Below are 20,096 nucleotides of genomic sequence, written 5' to 3'. Positions count from 1 at the left end.
TATAGTTAGCATTCTTCCAAAACATCAGAGTGGGTAAATCTAGGTTTGCAAGATAGTTTAAAATCATCAGCACTTTATACTCTTTATAAATGCTAGACTATAATACTTCAGTCAGTGTCAAGAAACATTATCACAATACAATATTATCTCTCATTTACTAAAAACAAAGTCATCCTGAATTTCCAATTGTACTTAATGCTAACATCTAAAATCATTTCCTAAATATTTAACAATTGCTTATCTAAAGGCAGTAGTATATTACTGTACTAAAAAATGAATTTTTATTCAGTCACTCCTCTTTGGAAGATTTTCTTATACTAGAAAAAGCAAGCAATCCTAAATATAATTTGCTGTGAATGCATAATAAGGTAGGTGATAATCTTTAAGTACCTTTGAAATTTTTCTTCAAATTTATCTATTAATTATTTCTCACTTATGTGACGTTGCTGTGTGAAATCATTTTATATATACTTTTATGATAATAAAACTTTAAAAACAATAATAAATTAATGTAAGCACTGATACATAAAAAGGTAATTCTCATTCTGTGCATCCTTGAGAGAAACTATTGATGATTTTTTGCAGATTGTAGTTGAATAAGATAATAAAAATTAATAACACATTTCCCTCTAGTTTTACTGGTGAAACAAAGTAAGACAAATCTACTGTGATGCATTAAATGCACAGTGATGGTGCTATTTTAGTTAAGTTAGTCTAGATCTATTTTGGCAATTATTTTAAAATAACCATCTATTTATTCTCAGTTCTTTTCATAGCATTACACATAATTGACTAAAGAGAAGACTAGTGCACAGCTTGCAGATAAACTATTGTTTGGAAGAAACTTGAATCATGAAAGGAAACATATTTGGACAAGCAATAAATGTGTTATGGATTATTACAATATTTATGTACATGATTAATTTATATAATAATTCAATACACACTTTTTTATTCATAAAAATTCCAAGCCAATACATTTTGAAGTAAAGCCTTTGAATAGTCACAAATAGTTGTTTCAAATTCTATATGTTTAAGCCCTGAGGAAAATATAGGAAGATATATATTTTTCCCTTTTAAGATGGAAATTCTCTGGTTGAGTTAAGGCATAGTATAACAATTATTAGCAATTTTTTTAAAGTTAGGAAGATCTATAAAGAGTCAAGTTTTGGGAAAATCATATCACTTCTCTGAATTTTTGTTTTCTCATCTATAAAATGGGGATAATAACTATAACCATTATGTTTATTGGTTATGGGAAGCTAATATGGGAAGCTACGGGAAGCTAGTTGATAATCATTATGACTAGCATTTAATAATTGCTTAAAGACTGTTTTATACTATAAGCCATTGTTGTTGTCAACACTGGATGCTCTGCAATAAAAAATGAATTTAAATTTAATATAACAATGCGATTTTTCTAAAAGAGACAGAGAAGATGGCTACCAAATGAAACTTTTGAAGAAATGAAACATTTTAAGATATTATTCTCTTTATTCATTATGGCTCCTTGACAATACTGTATATATTTTCATATTTGAGGATATAAACAAAAGAAAAAAGGCTGAAAAGGTACTGAGTAAAGATGATTGTTCTCATATTCTTTTTGTTGAAGAGTCACTAAGTCATATCCGACTCTTACACTCTAAGTGTAATAATTACACTAAGTCCATAAGTCGGGTATGACTTATGGACTGCAGCATGTCAGGCTTCCCCAGCCTTCACTATCTCCTGGAGTTTGTTCAACTTCATGTCCACTGAGTCAGTGATGCCATCAAAATCTCTCATCCTCTGCTGCCTTCTTCTTTTGCCTTCAATCTTTCCCAGAATCAAGGTCTTTTCTAATGTTTCACCCTTCACATCAGGTGACTAAAGTATTGGAGCTTCAGCATCAGCATCAGTCCTTCCAATAAATATCCAGGGTTGATTTCCTTTAGGATTAACTGGTTTGATCTCCTTGCAGTCCAAGGAACTCTCTTGAAGAGTCTTTTCCAGAACCACAATTCAAAAGCATCAATTCTTTGGCTCTCAGTCTTCTTTATAGTCCAATTCTCACATCCATACATGACTACTGGAAAACCACAGCGTTGACTATATGGACCTTTATCAGCAAAGGGATGACTTTGCTTTTTGTAAATATGCTGTCTAGGTTTATCATAGCTCTCCTTACAAGGAACAAGCATCTTTTAATTTAATGGCTGCAGTCACCAACAACAGTGATTTTGGAACCCAACAAAGGAAATTTGTCACTATTCCAACTTTTACCCACCTATTGGCCATGAAGTGATGGGACCAGATGCCATGATCTTAGTTTTTTTAATGCTGAGTTTTAGGCAAGTTTTTCACTCTCCTCTTTCACCTTTATCAAGAGGCTCTTTAGTTCCTCTTCACTTTCTGCCATAGAGTGGCACCATCTTCATATCTGAGGTTGTTGATATTTCTTACTGCAATCTTGATTCCAGTTTGGATTCATCCAGCCCGGCATTTCACATGATGTACTCTGCATATAAGTTAAATAAATGAGCAACAATACACAACCTTGTCATACTCCTTTCCCAATTTTGAATCAGTCAGTTGTTCCATGTCCTGTTCTAACTGTTGTCTCTTGACCCCTATACAGATTTTCTGAGAAGACAGGCAAGGTGTTCCGGTATTCCCATCTCTTTAAGAATTTTCCATAGTTTGCCGTGATCCACACAGTCAAATGCTTTAGTGTAGTCAACTAAGCAGAAACAGTTGTTTTTCTGGAATTCCCTTGTTTTTTCTATGATCCTGTGAATGTTGGCAATTTAATCTCTGGTTCCTCTGCCTTTTCTAAACCCAGATTGTACATTTGGAAGCTCTAGTCTCACATATTGCTGAAGCCTATTTGGAGAAGGAAATGACAACTGACTCCAGTATTCTTGCCTGGAGCATCCCAGGGATGCAGGAGCCTGGTGCACTGCTGTCTATGGGGTTGCACAGAGGCAGACACGACTGAAATGACTTAGCAGCAGCAGCAGTTAAAGGATTTTGTGCATTACCTCACTAGCATATGAAATAAGCATAACTGTATGGTTTGAACACTCTGGCACTGCCCTTCTTTGAGATTGGAATGAAAACTGACCTTTTCCATCCTGTGGCTACTGCTGAGTTTTCCAAATTTGCTGACATATTGAGTGCCACTTTAAACAACATCATCTTTTGGGATTTTAAATAACTCAGCTGGAATCCCATCACCTCTAGTAGCTTTGCTTGTAGTTAACACTTCCTATGGCCCACTTGAATTCATGTTCCAGGATATCTGGCTCTAGGTGAGTGACCACACCATTGTTGACACACACACACACACACACACACACACACACACATATATATGTATGTGTATATATATATACTGAAACCACCGTTTCAGAAAGAAACAGACTGATACACAGAGATATAAGTTATATATATTCAATGATTTTTCATTTCAGGAAAATCAGTAGTTAAATGAATGACTTCTTTTGCTCTCTGTATGGAAAGGAATTTTTCAACTTGTCTAATTGATTAACATACTGCATATAATGGAACTACATAAGTTACAACTTTCTATTTCTGTAGAAAAGTTGGTTAAAGCTACTCTGGTATAAACATTTTTGCCTGACAGGTTATTGCACTCCACGGGTCCTTTGAAATAATGAAATGATGACAAAGATGTAATTAATAGAATAGGTCATTTAGTTTGTGAACCTACATAAATTACATAAACAGCAATGCTTCTCAAAACTTGTATGTATAAATCAACTGCAGACGTTGCTAAACTGAAGTGGGTATGGTTTGGGACCTGAGAAGTGTGCATTTGTTACAAGTTCCCAGTTGGTGTGGATGCTTCAGTTCTGTGAACTAATATTTTGATCAACAAAAGCTTAGAAAATATCATAAAGTAGTAGAATCAGATTGGTCTGAGCCCAGTTTGAGCTCTAGTATCCTTTTCATGTTCAATAACTTAGAATAAATAATTGTTGTTGTTGTTCAGTCACCCATTCATGTCCAGTTCTTTGCAACTCCATTACTGCAGCATGTCAGGTTTCCCTGACCTTCACTATCTCCTAGAGTTTGCTCAAATTTATATGCATTGAGTCGATTGTGCCATCCAACAATCTAATCCTGTCACCCCTTTCTCTTTCTGCCTTCAATCTTTCTGAGCATTATGTTCTTTTCCAATGAGTCAGCTCTTTGCATCAGGTGGCCAAAATATTGGAGCTCCTGCAACAGTCCTTCCAAAGATTATTCAGGGTTGATTTCCTTTAGCATTGACTGGTTTGCTCTCCTTGTTGTCTAAGGGACTCACAAGAGAAAAAAATACATGCTTACTGTATTTTCATATTCTCTTCCTTAATAATTTATACGATTTTTAGTATTTTAAAAATTTAATTTTTTTGGGTTGTGCTGAGTCTTTGTTACTGCATATGGGCTTTTTCTATTTGCGGGGGGGTGGGGGCTACTCTCTAGTTGTGGTGCATGGGCTTCTCACTGCAGTTCAGTTCAGTCACTCAGTCATGTCCAACTCTTTGCGATCCATAGACCATAGCACGCCAGGCCTCCCTGTCCATCACCAACTCCCGGAGTTTACTCAAACTCATGTCCATCGAGTTGGTGATGCCATCCAACCATCTCATCCTCTGTCATCCCCTTCACCTCCTACCTTCAATATTTCCCAGCATCAGGGTCTTTTCCAGTGAGTCAGTTCTTTGCATCAGGTGGCCAAAGTATTGGAGCTTCAGCTTCAGCATCAGCCTTTCCAATGAATATTCAGGACTGATTTCCTTTAGGATTGACTGGTTTGATCTCCTTGCAGTCCAAGAGACTCTCAAGAGTCTTATCCAACATGATAGTTCAAAAGCATCAGTTTTATATTGTCAGCTTTCTTTTTAGTCCAACTTGTGACTCGGCTGATAAAGAATCTGCCTGCAATGCAGGAGACCTGGGTTTGATCCCTGAGTTGGGAAGATCCCCTGGGAAAAGGAAAAGCTAATCACTCCAGCATGCTGGCCTGGAGAATTCCATGGACTTGATAGTCCATGGGATCACAAGGAGTTGGACACGACTAAGTGTTCTTCTCACATCCATACGTGACAACTGGAAAAACCATAGCTTTGACTAGACAGAACTTTGTCGGCAAAGTGATGTCTCTGCTTTTTAATACACTGTCTAGGTTGGTCATAGCTTTTCTTCCAAGGAACAAGTGTCTTTTAATTCCATGGCTGCAGTCATCATCTGCAGTGATTTTGGAGCCCAAGAAAATAAAGTCTCTCACTGTTTCCATTGCTTCCCCATTTATTTGCCATGAAGTGATGGGACAGTATGCCAGGATCTTAGTTTTTTGAATGTTGAGTTTTAAGCAGTGGCTCCTCTTATTGCAGAGTACAGACTCCAGTGTTCACAGGCTTCATTACCGCAGCCCTTAGGCTCAGTAGTTATGGCTCCTATGCTCTAGAACACAGATTCAATAGTTGTGGCGCATGGGCTAGCTTCTCTGCAGCTTGTGGGATCCTCCCAGACAAGGGATCAAACTGGTGTCTTCTACATTGCCACGTGGATTCTTTGCCAAGGAAGCATCTTTTTTAGTTTTTATATTGATTGGTTAAAACAAAATAACAACAACAACAACAAAAACCTGTAGCCTAAATTTGGTAATTTCTTGGGTTGCTAAAGATAATGGTAAGTGATCCAAGTTACAAAACACATTAACCAGGTGTATTTTAGAGTAAATGATATATGTATCTGCCTCAAATACATTTTGGAATATGTAAAACATTATGTAATAAATAGTTACTTGCTGCATTTTAAAATAATTCAAATATATGTTTCTACTATATTCTAAGAAAATCTGAGGTGTGTTTTAAATCCTACTAATTGACAGAATTTGGAACAATGCTACAGCTGAGCTGGAATTTGAGGAAGGACCATAAAAATAAGCAGTCATATCCCTGAAGAAACTAGAGCTAATCTATAAAATGAATGCTTGGTCATGTTCTCCAGACATTTCAATTCTAGGTCGTCAGCCAAATAAGCAGCTGATGATAGAATTGTTTAGGTGCTATGTTTTATTATTTAAGGACAAGAGATGCCTAGGCTTAAGTAGATTAAATCATTTGTCCAAATTCTAAAATCTAGCAAGAACAAAGTTAGGATTCAAATCCAGGTTGTCTAAATCCAAGTTCCTCATTATTTTGACAAATATCCTTGTGGTTATTAGAAAGACTTCTGATACATTGATGCATTGAATTTGGAATTGGTAGCTTCCAATTTGATATCTGTGAAGAATTTGGGGCCAAGGTTTGTTCTTGTTTTAGATATCATTCTTAAAATTTTATTTTCTGAAACAGTTCTTTATTTCTCTTAATTTATGACCATTTGAATAATATAATTTATTTTTTAACAAAGAGCTTTAATTTTATAGCCCTTTTATTGCATCCAACACCAAATCTCAGTAAATTTAACATTGGTAAGTGAATATTTGTTTTAAATTTTGTCTTCATAAGCGATTATAATAATACATTTCCCTGAATTCTTGATCTCCTACTATCTCCATAACAGATCAGTATTGACAAAGTAACTTTAAGCTGCGAAGTAAGAATTTAAAATAAGTTCATTTTATGTTTCATAATGCACTAGAACATTTTTGGAGTATTTAAAGAAAATAGCAATTCTAAGAATATTTCTCCCCCTTATGGGTTTTGTATGGATTTCCCATATCCCAAAGTAACATAACAGTTTACCATCTCCTTTTATCCCATGGACAGAGTAACTGTAGTTGAATCAGAAATATGAACAACTAAAATTCTACCCATCTTCCAGTGTTAACAGTGATGGATTTTCCCTTCCTCTCACAATGTGAGACTCAGTGAAAAAGAAGCTTTGCTGCAGTGCAACAGAGCTCCACATTTTTTTTTTATTTGTTCAGAAGGGATTTTATTCAAAGATCTCTTTCTTTACTGTGGAAGGGAGAAGGGAAGAATATGAATATAATAGTTATTTCCCACATATCTGACCCAGAGAATTAAAAAGTTGATCTTTAGTGTGCAGTCAGGAAAAGGAAAAAAAAAAAAAATCTGTGGTCTTCAGCAAAGGAAAACCATTCAGAATTCATGCGTTTTTATACTGTAATTGGAGCCATGACCTTAGCATAGAGTAAGAGATAAATACATTGACTTTCATCCATGGAAAAGTTGGTTTCTAATGCAGAATATTTCTAAGTACTGGCTATATTCAGATGCCTGCCTTTCTCTAGCAGCGGCATTAACCCTGCTAAAGTGTTCCTTAATGCAGTCTAACTGGCAGCCTGAATGTGAGGCCTGCCACCTCATCGCCCCTTCTGCTCACCATACGGGGCCTTGTTCCTGGACAGAGAATAGTTGATGGCTTCAATTATGCTGGGGTCATAAGATCATTGACTGGTTACTTTGCAAATGATCACGATAACGTTTCCAAAAGTTCAGCCCAAAGGTATCACTTTATATGGGAAGCAATCACTTACATAGTAAAGCAAGACAAATATGAACTTAGTCTTTTCATGAAGCTAAAAATAGAGAAATTAAGAATTTGATGAACTTACATCTGAGAAAATAATCACATAAGTTATCGTTGTCTATTTGTGGAAGTCCCTAATTATATTTGATTAGGAAAGCATATTTTAATAGTAGTACTTTCATTTTTATTGTATCCACTGTATTTGTATATCTCCTTGTAAATTAAAAAAAAAAGTTTTGAAGAAGCTAGGCAGCTTTTTAAACAGTACGTCATCTCTTTTTACAGAAATAAAGATACTTTATCTCTGTATTACTGGATATATACATATAAATTAAGCCTTAAAATTAACAATTAAAAATAAGGTTTGAAAAATTTATGAGAGACATTTAAAAGTTACCTGCATATCCTCTTTTTAGTTTAGTCTTTCATCATATACTTTGGAATTGTAAAACTGTTTTAATGAAGTACTGTAGGTTTTCTTAGTCATCACCAATAAGTAGTAGAGGAAATCTCAACTTTGTTTATAGGGAGGAAGGTAGGTCATTTGTTTATTTCATATGATGAATTCTTCTCTATAAACCACAAGTAATGTACTTCTAGTTGAAAAAAATCATTTATCACAGTCTAAATTTAGAGTGCCATCTAGTGATGTATAAGAGTTACATCAGGTATAGAATTCAGGAAATATTACTGCTTCTATAAGTAGAGATTTATGCTTTAATCTGGGCAATATGACTTACATTCAATATTAATCTAGTGTACAAAATAATTTAATAAACTAAATTTTAAGATATTTTTAACTTGAAAAATATTTAAAACTCAATGAAAATGTTTACCCTTAGCAACACAGAAATTATTTTCATGTAGATTGAGAATCAAATAGATTGCACTGGTCTTTACATTTAAACATTTGCATTTAATTAACACTAAATGACCATATTCAGGGTTACAAACACTCCCCAGCAAATCTTTGTTGATGGATTAAATCAGAGAACACATAAAGAATACATGTTTTAAAATATATTGTTTCAAATGTCAATACAAAGCAGTAACAGCAGCAGTTTTTGAAATAAAACTCCTATTTTAAAAAATTTTGTCAGTTTTGAGTATTTTTCTCTTATAGGTGTTTGATTTTTTTCTAGATTATTAAACTATACATTGTCTTTAAAATTAAACATAATAATTCATGAAGAGAAACCCAAGGAACATAAAGTTTGGCAAAGGAAAGGAAGAAAGGGGAAATGAGAATAAAATAAAGATCAAGGAAGAGAAAACAGGAAAAGACAGGGAAGAGAAGACAGCTTTATTGAAGATCTCTGTGCCAGCTCCTGTAACAGATGCTAAAACACAGGTAACTTCATTTCTTTCTACCCCATTTTAGTAGGAGGGCAACCAAGACTTGGTTAGGCCAAGTAACCTACTCAAGTTATTTTTTATACTAATTTAATTGTTTTTTGCAAGTGTTAAATATTGTTTATCATAAAAATATATATCATAAATGTGTCAATGAAGCAGTTGTAACAATGATAAATAAGTTAATAAACAAGAACAATAAAACTAAATAGGTATAACTTATTTAGAAGTCTAGATTACATGCCAAAGATCTACATTCAGATCAAAAATTTATTACCTATTTACTTTTCATGGGATCTTGGAAATTTACTAAAGCATTTGGGAAAAATAGCAAAGGTGACAATGTTCCATCATGTGTCTATTTCAGATCTAGTTTATCATATTAAATTAGTATTTAAGCTCATTCATGGTGGTCTAGTTATCCTCATGTTGCTTATGATATTTGTCCACAAACAAAATGATTCTTCTGCTATAGATTAAAATCAATGAACCAACCAAAGAAACAAAAAAATTAAAAGCACATAAATCATTCTGAAAGAGTTAGAATGGTTCCCCTTTAAGTATGGGATCCTCCAATAACTAGTGTCTTCCCTTTATAATCACTCAAGTTACTATGGGGAAAGGGCAGAGGTTTCAGGGGATTTCTATGGATCTAAGAGACAACTGAAGTGACTCAGCAGCAGCAGCAGGAGCATGAGACTCTGCGGCCCCTTGATCCTGCTTGACACAGTAGCTGTATTCTAAATCAGTATTCTGTCATAATCACTGATTTTAACTCTCTATTTGTATCCATTCGTGGATTCAGTGTAGAAGGCATTTTTCTTAACCAAAGTCACATGCTTTTAATAAATGACAGGGATTCACATTATGTCCTAAAATAAAGAATACACTTCTCTTTTATTTTTAGAGTTCCTATATCTGACCAAGTTTCTGAAAGAACAGCATAGTTAATGCTATCAGGGAGTTTCTTGAAGGGTACTGATATGAGATCTATTATATGCCAGAAACATGGCTTCAAATCCTATCAAGCCAAATAGCATTGTTCTAATTTAGTATCAACTTCAATGTGATGATGTTTCTGTGGAGATTTGCCAATTACCTGCTGTCATCATAGGAAGTGACTTTGGCTCAGGTATTTAGTCAGGGAGCAAGTCACAGGGGACACTCCAAAATAAGCAAGGCAATCTCTGTCATCAAGGATATGGAGAATTTTCTGTAGACTATGAGTTTGTGTGTTTCACCTTGAGAAAAAGCAGGTCATACTAAACATGTCTTGCCTTAGAATGCACTGTTTTCAGTAAATGAATATGGGATAACTTGTAAGTGAAAATTGGCCTTGAGCAAATTTTATTTCCTAACATTAGTTGTTATTTGCTTTTTTACAGCTCTCATTTCTAACTCCAATTTCATTTTGGAGAATCACTGCACCTCAGTTTGTGTAACCTTGGTAAGGGTTGTAAATCTCAGTGCCTATTCTCACAGTGGAGAATCCTAGGGGAGTCCCCAGAAGGTCCCTCTATTGGATCAACCCTTTTCCCAATGCTTTCCTCCACTTCCAGGTGATAATTAGCCCTTAGTCAATCAGATGCTCTAGCTGAGGATCTTAAATGTTTACCCCATAACCATGAACACAAAAAAATAAATGGCTTTGAATTCATTATTTGCAAATAAGAAACTCTTGACCGAGCTTCCCTTCTCAATTGCATGAACATGACTCCTTCCTGATTACACAGTTTTAATATAAGCATTGAGACTTGGGAATGAATTATTTAATCAGAAAATGACTGACTAGAGTCCACAGAACCTCACTTTGAATACTTTGTAGAGTTCCTGGAAATAGGTAATACACCTTCTAAGGGACAAGAATGGATATTAACAAGAAAGTTATTTTCAGAGAGTTAGTTTTAACAATTGTGTGCCAAATAGTTCTGACTTAGAGACTCCAGAAATATGATATGGTTATACTATTTGGCCCCTCTAGAGTTGATCGGGCCTCATGAGTAAGTGTGGAGAAGGCAATGGCACCCCACTCCGGTACTCTTGCCTGGAAAATCCCATGGACGGAGGAGCCTGGTGGGCTGCAGTCCACAGGGTCACTAAGAATCGGACACGACTGAGCGACTTCACTTTCACTTTTCACTTTCATGCATTGGAGAAGGAAATGGCAACCCACTCGTATTCTTTCCTGGAGAATCCCAGGGACAGGGGAGCCTGGCGGGCTGCCATCTACAGGGTCGCACAGAGTCGGACACGACTGAAGTGACTCAGCATCAGCAGCATGAGTAAGTGTGAGCTAGTGTGGTCAGAAGAGATAAGTGCCATGTCTAGGTCACAGTTTTTAATTGCTAATGCAAGATCCTCCAGGATGTACTCTGCCTGTCACTTAATAACCAGTAAAGCTAAAATAGTAGCTCTTCTGTCAATTCAGGTCCCTCAGGGACTGTGTTGAGCAATAATCTGATGCCCCATTAAGGATGTGTCAACTGGGTGGGGAGTAATCTTCTGTTGCTTTGGCTACTTAGATTTAGGGGCTGATATTTCAATATAAAACATCATAACACAGCATATCCTGACAAAAACAATCAGCTATCTTCACTAATAACATATGCCAGGGGCTCAGCTGAGTTAGAGAGAAAGACCTGAGTGGTCAGCTGTCAGTGAAAACAAGAAGCCAAACTGACAGTAACAGTCAAGTCTTTAATCACTAACCATGATAGTTTAAGCTGGAGGTTAAACCACAGAAAACAAGTACACCTCCTCTTCCAGTTTCACCCTATTGAAGATCCATTGGATCAGTCCAGTTATGGGCATGATATCACTGAAGAAGGGCCCTGGAACAAAAGTTCCCTATAGTTTTATGAACTCAGGTGTCAAGGGCAAGGGAAAGGGAATATCTAGGAGTGGGAAAGTACTGAGAATTGAGCCAGCGTCGAGAAAAGTGTCTTCAAGTTTTCCCTCCTCTCTCCCCTGTCAGAAGGCCTCAGCAGAAGCACCTGAGGAAGGTCTTTGCCAAAGGCCCCAGATAAAAAGGCTTCTGAGTAAAGAAACTGGGTTAGGAATTGCAGGTGCAGACCAGAGTATAGACAGCAAGGAGGTCTGAGTTCTTGACTGCAACTCCCTTCAGAGAATGCAGTGGATTGTTTCTGTGCTAAGCCAGTGTGGGGAGGGCAGCTTTCTTCTATGATGCTACTGGTAAAGACTTGAAATTATCTATAATCAGGTCTGAAAAATCACTCCTTGGATTTTTGGCCAGGAGTCAAACTTCTGAATATATACTTACAAGACCAGAAATGTATGTGCTTTGACACTAGAAGTAGCAAATGGATCATCATTTTTAATGACCAGAATTTTTTAGCCAATTAACTTATTTAAGTTATCTAAGGCTTTGTAGGTCTTCCCCATAAATGGTGGCTCAGATGATAAAGAATCTGCCTGCAGTGCAGGAAACCTGGGTTTAATTCCTGGATAGGGAAGATCCGCTGGAGAAGGGAATGGCCACCCACTCCAGTATTCTTGCCTGGAGAATTCCATGGAGAGAGGATACTGGTAGGCTATAGTCTATGGGGCCACAAAGGACTGGACATGACTTAGCAACTAACATACAGTTGGCTGTGTATCAAAGAGCTCCAAATCTTAGTGGAATAAACAGTCATTTTAATTTGCTCACAGTTTGAGGGTAACGAATTTGGAAAGGACTAACCTGAATAGTTTATCTGTGATCCTTTTGGTATCAGCTGGGGTAGTAGTGTCTGAATGATGACCTTCTTAGATATCCTCTCCATTCACATATCTGTTGCCATGGTGTTTGTTAGTCTCTCTCTCTCTCTGCAAATTAAATATAGTTATGATGGCTTATCTTCCAGGGTCTTCCATGTGCTGCAATTTCTATGATTTTGCACAACTTGGTGATTCCATGGTAGTTAGATTTTGTTTATGGTGGCTGGCTTCCAAGAGGGAGAAAGAGAAGCTAACAGGAGGACATCTAGAACTAACACAGAAACATGTCTGCCCTTTATTTATTTATATTTCCTTATCAATGTACTCACAAAGCCCACTCAGTTTTAAACTGGTTAGAAAATTAAACTCTGCCTTTGGCTGGAGGAATAGCAAATCCCCTTGCAGCAGCACATATGGAACGGGAGGCATTGCTGTGGTTACCTTTGGAAAACAAATCTGCTGCACATTCCATGTTGGTGAATTTAGGAGGATTGGAATACTAACTAGTTCAAAGAACATCTGTAGCAAAGCATTTATATGTCCTAAGAGCAAAAATATATACAAATTACCATAATCAACATACACATATAATATGTTGTGGAGGAAGAAATAGGACGAAATGTTTAAGATGTAATGCTTATTTCGAAGGGAGGCTTTAGTTTTTTACTGCTTCTATAAAATTTCCCAGAGACTCAGGGCCAATGGCATCTTCTATTTTGTATCTCACAGGTCTATGGCTCACAGGTCTTAGCTGGTTTCTCTGCTCTAAGTCTAATAAGGCCAAAATCAAATTAACCACAGGTCTAGGTTTCCTACTGGAGATTGAGGAAGGATGCATTTCTCAGCTCATTCAAGTTGTTGACTGAATTCATTTTTTTTTTTTTGGTACTTATCAGATTAAAGTCCCTGTTGTACTGCCGGCTATTAGTTCAGACCAGTTCCTTATACTTTCTCCTGGACCCCTCCAGCAACAAAGACCTGAGTCACTGCAGGGCTTTCAATCCCACTACCTTATTCATGGGCCACCTCTCTTCAAGTGCAGGTGAAGATGTGCTTGTCTTTTAAGAGCTCATGTGATTGTAGTGCACCTACCCAAGTAATCCACAATCATCTCACTATTTTAAGGTCTGTAAATGTTAAGTACGTTTGAGAAATCCTTTTGTCATGTCACATAACACATTCTTAGGTTATAAGTATTAGGGCATAGATATAATTATGGGGATATTCTATCACAGAAACAACAAAAACACATTTACCGGGTCTAGACAGATGAAAAGGATACTTTAGTGCTACAGAAGTTGAAGATGTGACAGAAGGTGAATTTATGCAGAGAATTCTGAACTAAATCTGGGTTGGCTAGAGTTATATGAATGTCATTAGAGCAGAAAATAATATGATCTTCTTTGTATTTTTAACAGTTAAATTTACTGCAGACGTGGAAGAGTATTTAATTAGAGGAAACTGACTCAAGGTTTAAATATCAGAAAGAAATAATAATGTTATATATTGTGGCTTAATCAGAAGCTTGAAAATAGAAAACAATTTCAAGGGAGTAGGAATGAAAGTATTTGGTGATCAACTTTTTTTTTAGTTATGAAAGGATCTCAGTTGACATACACTTTGTAAGTGTATCTAAAAAGATGAGAAGGTCATGGAAAAATAATACTTTTGGCTAAAAGCATTGATAATGATTTTGAGATGTGGTTAGGCTATCCTTAAAAGAGATATCATTTAGATAACCAGATTTATTAATAGATCATGGGTTCAAGAAAGACATAAAGTATGCAGATTTATTTATGGCTTTATATTGCCTTTAGATAACAGCAATTATTGTATTTAGAATACATTTTAAATAGTATATTTATTCTTATATATATATTCTTATATTTAGAATACCCATGCCTGCTAAAAGTCTACAAGGACACTTTGGAAAGTATTTTCCATCTTGTCTTAGTCCATTTGTGTTTCTATATAGAAATACCACAGACTGGGTAGCTTATAAACAACAGGAATTATTTTTTCACAGTTGTAGAGGCCAGAAAATCCAAGATCAAGGTAGCAGCCTGGCAGGGCAAGGGCCCTCTTCCTGACTCATGCCGGCAGCTTCCCACTGTGTCCTCACAAGGAAGGAAGAGGCAAGAGAAATCTGTAGGATCTTTTTATTTAAAGCACTAGTCCCATTTATGAGGGCGCCACCATCATGAGCTAAGAGCTTCCCAAAGACCTCATCTCCCACTAACATCAGCTTTGGGGCTTCACTGTATGATTTCATTGTATGAATTCTGAGGAACCATGAATATTCAGACCATAGCACTCCTTTTCACAGAACATTTCCTCAACGACATATTACATACTTTTCCTTACTAAAATAATTGTGTTTTCTTCTAATTGGCTTGTTTTAATACTGTTTGAGCAAAAGCATGTCTTCAGGTTTTTATAATTTATCTTTTTAGCATTTAAATCTCCTTCTTAATTGCTAACTATGATTTTAGTTACAAAATCAGTGGTGTCTCTAGAAGTTTTATTTTGCAACATAAATGGAACTTGTCTATTGGAATTTACGCAAAAATGGAAATAGCACTGTCAAGTGGGATTAGGCTAGACATGAAATAAAGTTTATATCTATACATAGGAACATACACACACACATATACCTCATGAGTTTAAAATTGTGAAGAGGTAATAAAAAGAAGTTACAGAATTCAAACAGACTTCAAAAAAGCCAGACAGACTTATGTGGTCAATAGAATTTTGTAGTGGGAAATTATTTTAACCTTTTTAGCCTATTCAAACTGTCCTCAGATGAGGGTTATTCTGACATAGACGCTCAAAAGAAAGGTCTTAAGGACGGCTGTTGCACTTTAATAACTAACACCACTGTGTTCATATCCCATTATTTTGCTTGCCTGTCTCCACATTTGTAGAGCAGTTATTTTAGGACTTCATTAAACTTTTCCACAAGACTTTCTTTTTGAAGAGTACACTGAATAGAAAAATGGTCTATGTTGTAAGATCTGATATGTATGTATGTATATATACATATATATCAAAATATATATAAAGACTTGAGCTGTTATTGGACAGTTTTGTCTTAGATAAAATGAGTTATTATGGGAACTATTTTATAGTGGGTGCATCTGATTTCTTTTTATCCTTGTTTAGTTCTGGTGAATTATAGTTTTATTTGGATTTGTTTTCTTGCTGATTTCTGTATTTTTTTTTTTTTTTGGAGAATTACTATTTTACAATGTGAAGAATTTCAGAAAGATCACTATGAAGTTTATAAAAAACAATAAATAACTTGAATTAATATTCAACTTAATACAATAATTTAAAATTTGAACTTAACAGGTAAGGTCTTCAATGGCCAAGAAAACAACAACGAGGGTATCACTTACTGACAAACTCATTATTGTTGACTTTGCCATTTGCTACATGTCTCCAAGTCCTAGGAATACATCAAGCAGACCCTGGCCTTGGCACACACTCAGGTATTTGCATGAGGACTATTGTAAAATGCTTATATCAATTAATAACAATTATTTAACATAAAATAATATCAATTTTGGACACATTGCCTGCCCACCTATGTTTGGTTTTCACATAATGCCGTCTAATTTTGATTGCAGATTTGTAATTATTGATCAAATGTTGACTGATTCTATATCTACTTTCAAAATTTTCTTACATTTTATTCTATAATAGTGGGATTCATTTTTGCATTTTTGCTCCCATTTTCTAAATTATAAAATGGTGCCTTATTTCTTCTACTCGGGTAATTCTGCTTCACATTCTCATTCTTTGAATGGACTCCATTTATTTACTGAAGTAGTTTCTTAATCTCCTGCAAAAAAGAGAACAGAGATAGAACTTGATTTGGACTATATTGATATAGTATTGTCACACTTGACATATGACAGTTTATTTGGTTTACAAATGGATACAAACAATAACATCAAAATGCAGGGCAAAAAAATATTGGCTATATTGTCTATTAGTTATACTGAACAACAGTTTTATTTCTAAGTTAGGAAGAAATCAATATATTACTTGAAATTCAGTAGAATAAATAAATCTTTTTGCTTATTTTGGCAATAAAAGTAAATTGCAGAATAAAGAAAAAAAAAGCTCTGCAGTCAAACACTAATCCACTTTCTATCTAAACTTATACATATGTATTTACACAGCCACACAAATCAGTCACATATGTAAGATATCTAATGATTTTCTGTTGCTTAAAATCTAGAAACCTATTTAATTCATAGAACATTAGAGCTGGGGGAACCTTAAACATTACATCATCTGAGCCTGTCTTTTCATTGCCAAGGTCATAGAATGAAAATGATTTAAAGTGGAGTCAATTCATCTTCCAAGCTCAGCTTCCATTTTACTAGAACAGTTTGTCCCATCTATATAGAAGACTCAAAAACAATATAATAAAAGCACATTTCTAAAATCCTAAGATCATTTTAAGGGATAATGTTTTCTCCCATGTTCCGGAAACTTGTTATCTGACTTTTGATCCTCAACATATTAGAGGCTTTGCTAACATTTCTTCTGGTGCTAAATCTTCCAACATAAGCAAGTTTTTCCCCTTAGTGTGTGAAGTATATAGAATGAGTTCAGAAAATTAAATGCATTTGGTGAAAGTTATACTTATTTAATATTTATAATATAGACATGTCTGTGTGTGTGTGTGTGTGTGTGTGTGTGTGTGTGTAATATCCACATTTAATTTAGAGGAATATGATTAGAAGAAAAACATCTTTATTCTATCTATACTCATAGAATGGAAATCACCAGTATAAGTTGCTGAATCATGAAATACTATAGGAAAACAAATGTTGAATGAACTGAGGCTCCATTTAAGAGTATTATACTTAAAACAAGTCTCAGTCCATAGGACTTTAAAATTCATTTATATTTTGAAGGTTAAGAAACTTTGTCAGATGAGCTCTATTTTCATTATACAAATTATTCCTTTATTAGTTTATTGAATATTTCTTTAGTGCATTCTATGTTCTTGACACTTTTATAAGTTATTTTATTGGACAAAACAACTAAACTCTCTCCCGTTGAGAATTCTGTTCCTATGTCTTAGAAACTCAAACCTATAGTCTTTTTAAATTGAGCAAGAGCTAGGTAAATCTGCAAATAAAATATCTTTTTAGTCAATTTACTTTTTTTTTCCAAAAGAGTATTCCATCTGGTGTAGACAGGGTGTTAAATAACTGTGATTTACAAGTCAATGCATAGTTGACAGGATTCACCATGAAGCAATCAGAAATGAAGACTCTAGAGCCAGTCGACTTGGGTCCAGATTTGACGACTGCCAAAGGAAATAAACCCTGAATATTCATTGGAAGGGCTGATGCTGAAGTTTCAGTACTTTGACCATCTGATGTGAAGAGCCAACTCATTAGAAAAGACCCAGATGCTGGGAAAGATTGAAGGTAAAAGGAGAAGGGAGTGGCAGAGGATAAGATGGTTAGATAGCATCACTGACTCAGTGGACATGGATTTGAGCAAACTATGGGAGATGGTGAAAGATAGGCAAGCTTGGTGTGCTTCAGCCAGTGTGGTCACAGTCAGAATGGCTTACCAACTGAACAACAACAGTATCAAAATTCCACCTGTGGGAAGAGATGATGCTGGGCATGAAGAAGCTAGATGAGTCAGTGTGGAATCATAAGCTTATCAGACTATTAGACAAATGAAGAACTTTAATTCATAGCTTTTAGAAGAGAACATGCTTTAGGCAGATAAAACTGGTCAGGAGTTTGTAATAGCCTAAGATAAAATTTAGGTAATGTTATCTTCTCCTTTTACCTATCAGTGGGCTTCCCTGATAGCTCAGTTGGTAAAGAATCTGTCTGCAATGCAGGAGACCCCAGTTCAACTCCTGGGTTGAAAAGATCTGCTGGGGAATGGATCTTCCTCAGCTTTCCACTGGAAGGCTACCCACTCCAGTATTCTTGGGCTTCCCTTGTGCCTCAACTGGTAAAGAATCCGCCTGCAATGCAGGAGACCTGGTTTCGATCCCTGCTGGGAAGACCCCCTGGAGAAGGGAACGGCTACCTAATCCAGTATTCTTGCCTAGAGAATTCCATGGACTGTAGGCCATAGGGTCACAGAGAGTTGGGCACGACTGAACATTCAGATTTAAAGATAAAATTTACAAGACTTTGAATAGAAATCTTAAAAATTTTTACTGAAAAACACTAACAACTTTTAAGACACTTTTACTAAAAACTTTTATGTATAGAGTCACTGAATCTATCCTATGAGGTGTGAATTATTATTATTCTCCACTGTAAAAGGACAAAGTGCAGTTTGGAGGCTATATTAGTCAAGGGTCACCAGAGAAACAGAATGAATGGAGGATTGTCTATATCTGTCTATCTATCACCTATTTTATTATCATATACCTAGCGACCTATCTTGCTATCTAGCTAAAGGGTTTAGGGAATTAGCATATGTGATTATGGAGGCTGACAAGTCCCAAGATCTTCAGGAGGTTGAAGACCCAGAACAGATGATGTAGTTCCAGTGTGAAAGCCAGTAGGCTTAAAGCTCATCAAGAGCCAATGATTCAGTTAAAGTTCAAAGGCAAGAAAAAAAAATAGTGTCTTCACTCAAAGCCAGTGAAGCAGAAGAAATTCTCTCTTGATGTTTTTGTTCTGTTTAGGCTTTCAACTATTTGGACTTCAACTTCAAATAGAAAATGCTTTGCTCCAAAACACATTCATTTTACAGAATAATATTTGTAAAATGAATTTCTTTCTTTTTTTTAGTGCAGCATCTCTTGTGCTTTGACTGACATTTTGGGCTCACATATGTATAACGGTTCTTCAGCAATATTGAAAGCTTTTGGAAAATTAGGAATTCAGTAATAGCTACTTGAAATAATAGTTTCTGCAGTACAAAAATATTTACAAAAATTTTTACTAGTTCTGCTGAAGCTCTTTAAATAAACACTTCTGGATGTTCATATAACTTTTAGGCAGGGGGAAAGAAATTTTTACTTTGATACCTTAAGCTACAGTTAGATTTGGGATATGATATAATCATAACAGAATTACTATAAGAAAAAAAAACACAGGCAAAAATTTTTGATTTGGACCTGAAGGTATGTGTCACAGGCACACATCTGAGAGAATCAAGGCCATGATGATCTTAGCACATTTACTGAGCATTTCCTTCTCCAGGGATCTTCCTGACCCAGGAATTGAACCTATATCTTCTATATTGGCAGACAAGATTCTTTACCCTTAAGCCACCAGTGAATTTCTTGAATCTCCTAAAGCTAGCTACCCACATGTGTGTGTGTGTGTGTTCAGTCACTCAGTCAGATTCAACTCTTTGCAACTCCAGGGACTATATCCCACCAAGCTCCTCTGTCCATGGGATTTTCCAGGCAAGAATGGAGTGTGTTGCCTTTTCCTACTCCAGGGGATCTTCTCAACCAAGGGAACGAAACTGCATCTCTTGCAGCTTCTTCACTGGCAGGCAAATTCTTTACCACTGTGCCA

General features: G+C 35.7%; 1 long non-coding RNA gene across 1 annotated transcript in view; it reads right to left on the bottom strand.

The window, feature by feature from the left end:
- Nucleotides 1-20,096, bottom strand: part of LOC110150055 (uncharacterized) — a 92,965-nt gene that overhangs the window by 36,763 nt on the left and 36,106 nt on the right. Inside the window, exons 3-4 of the long non-coding RNA XR_002317636.2 lie at nucleotides 16,253-16,408; nucleotides 12,548-12,672 (exon numbers count right to left, since the gene is read on the bottom strand). This is a non-coding gene — a long non-coding RNA (uncharacterized lncRNA). The remainder of the gene's footprint in view (nucleotides 1-12,547; nucleotides 12,673-16,252; nucleotides 16,409-20,096) is intronic.

Source organism: Odocoileus virginianus, chromosome 8 (genome assembly GCF_023699985.2).
Source record: "Odocoileus virginianus isolate 20LAN1187 ecotype Illinois chromosome 8, Ovbor_1.2, whole genome shotgun sequence".
Lineage (NCBI taxonomy): Eukaryota > Metazoa > Chordata > Mammalia > Artiodactyla > Cervidae > Odocoileus > Odocoileus virginianus.
This window is presented reverse-complemented; position numbering and strand designations above follow the sequence as displayed.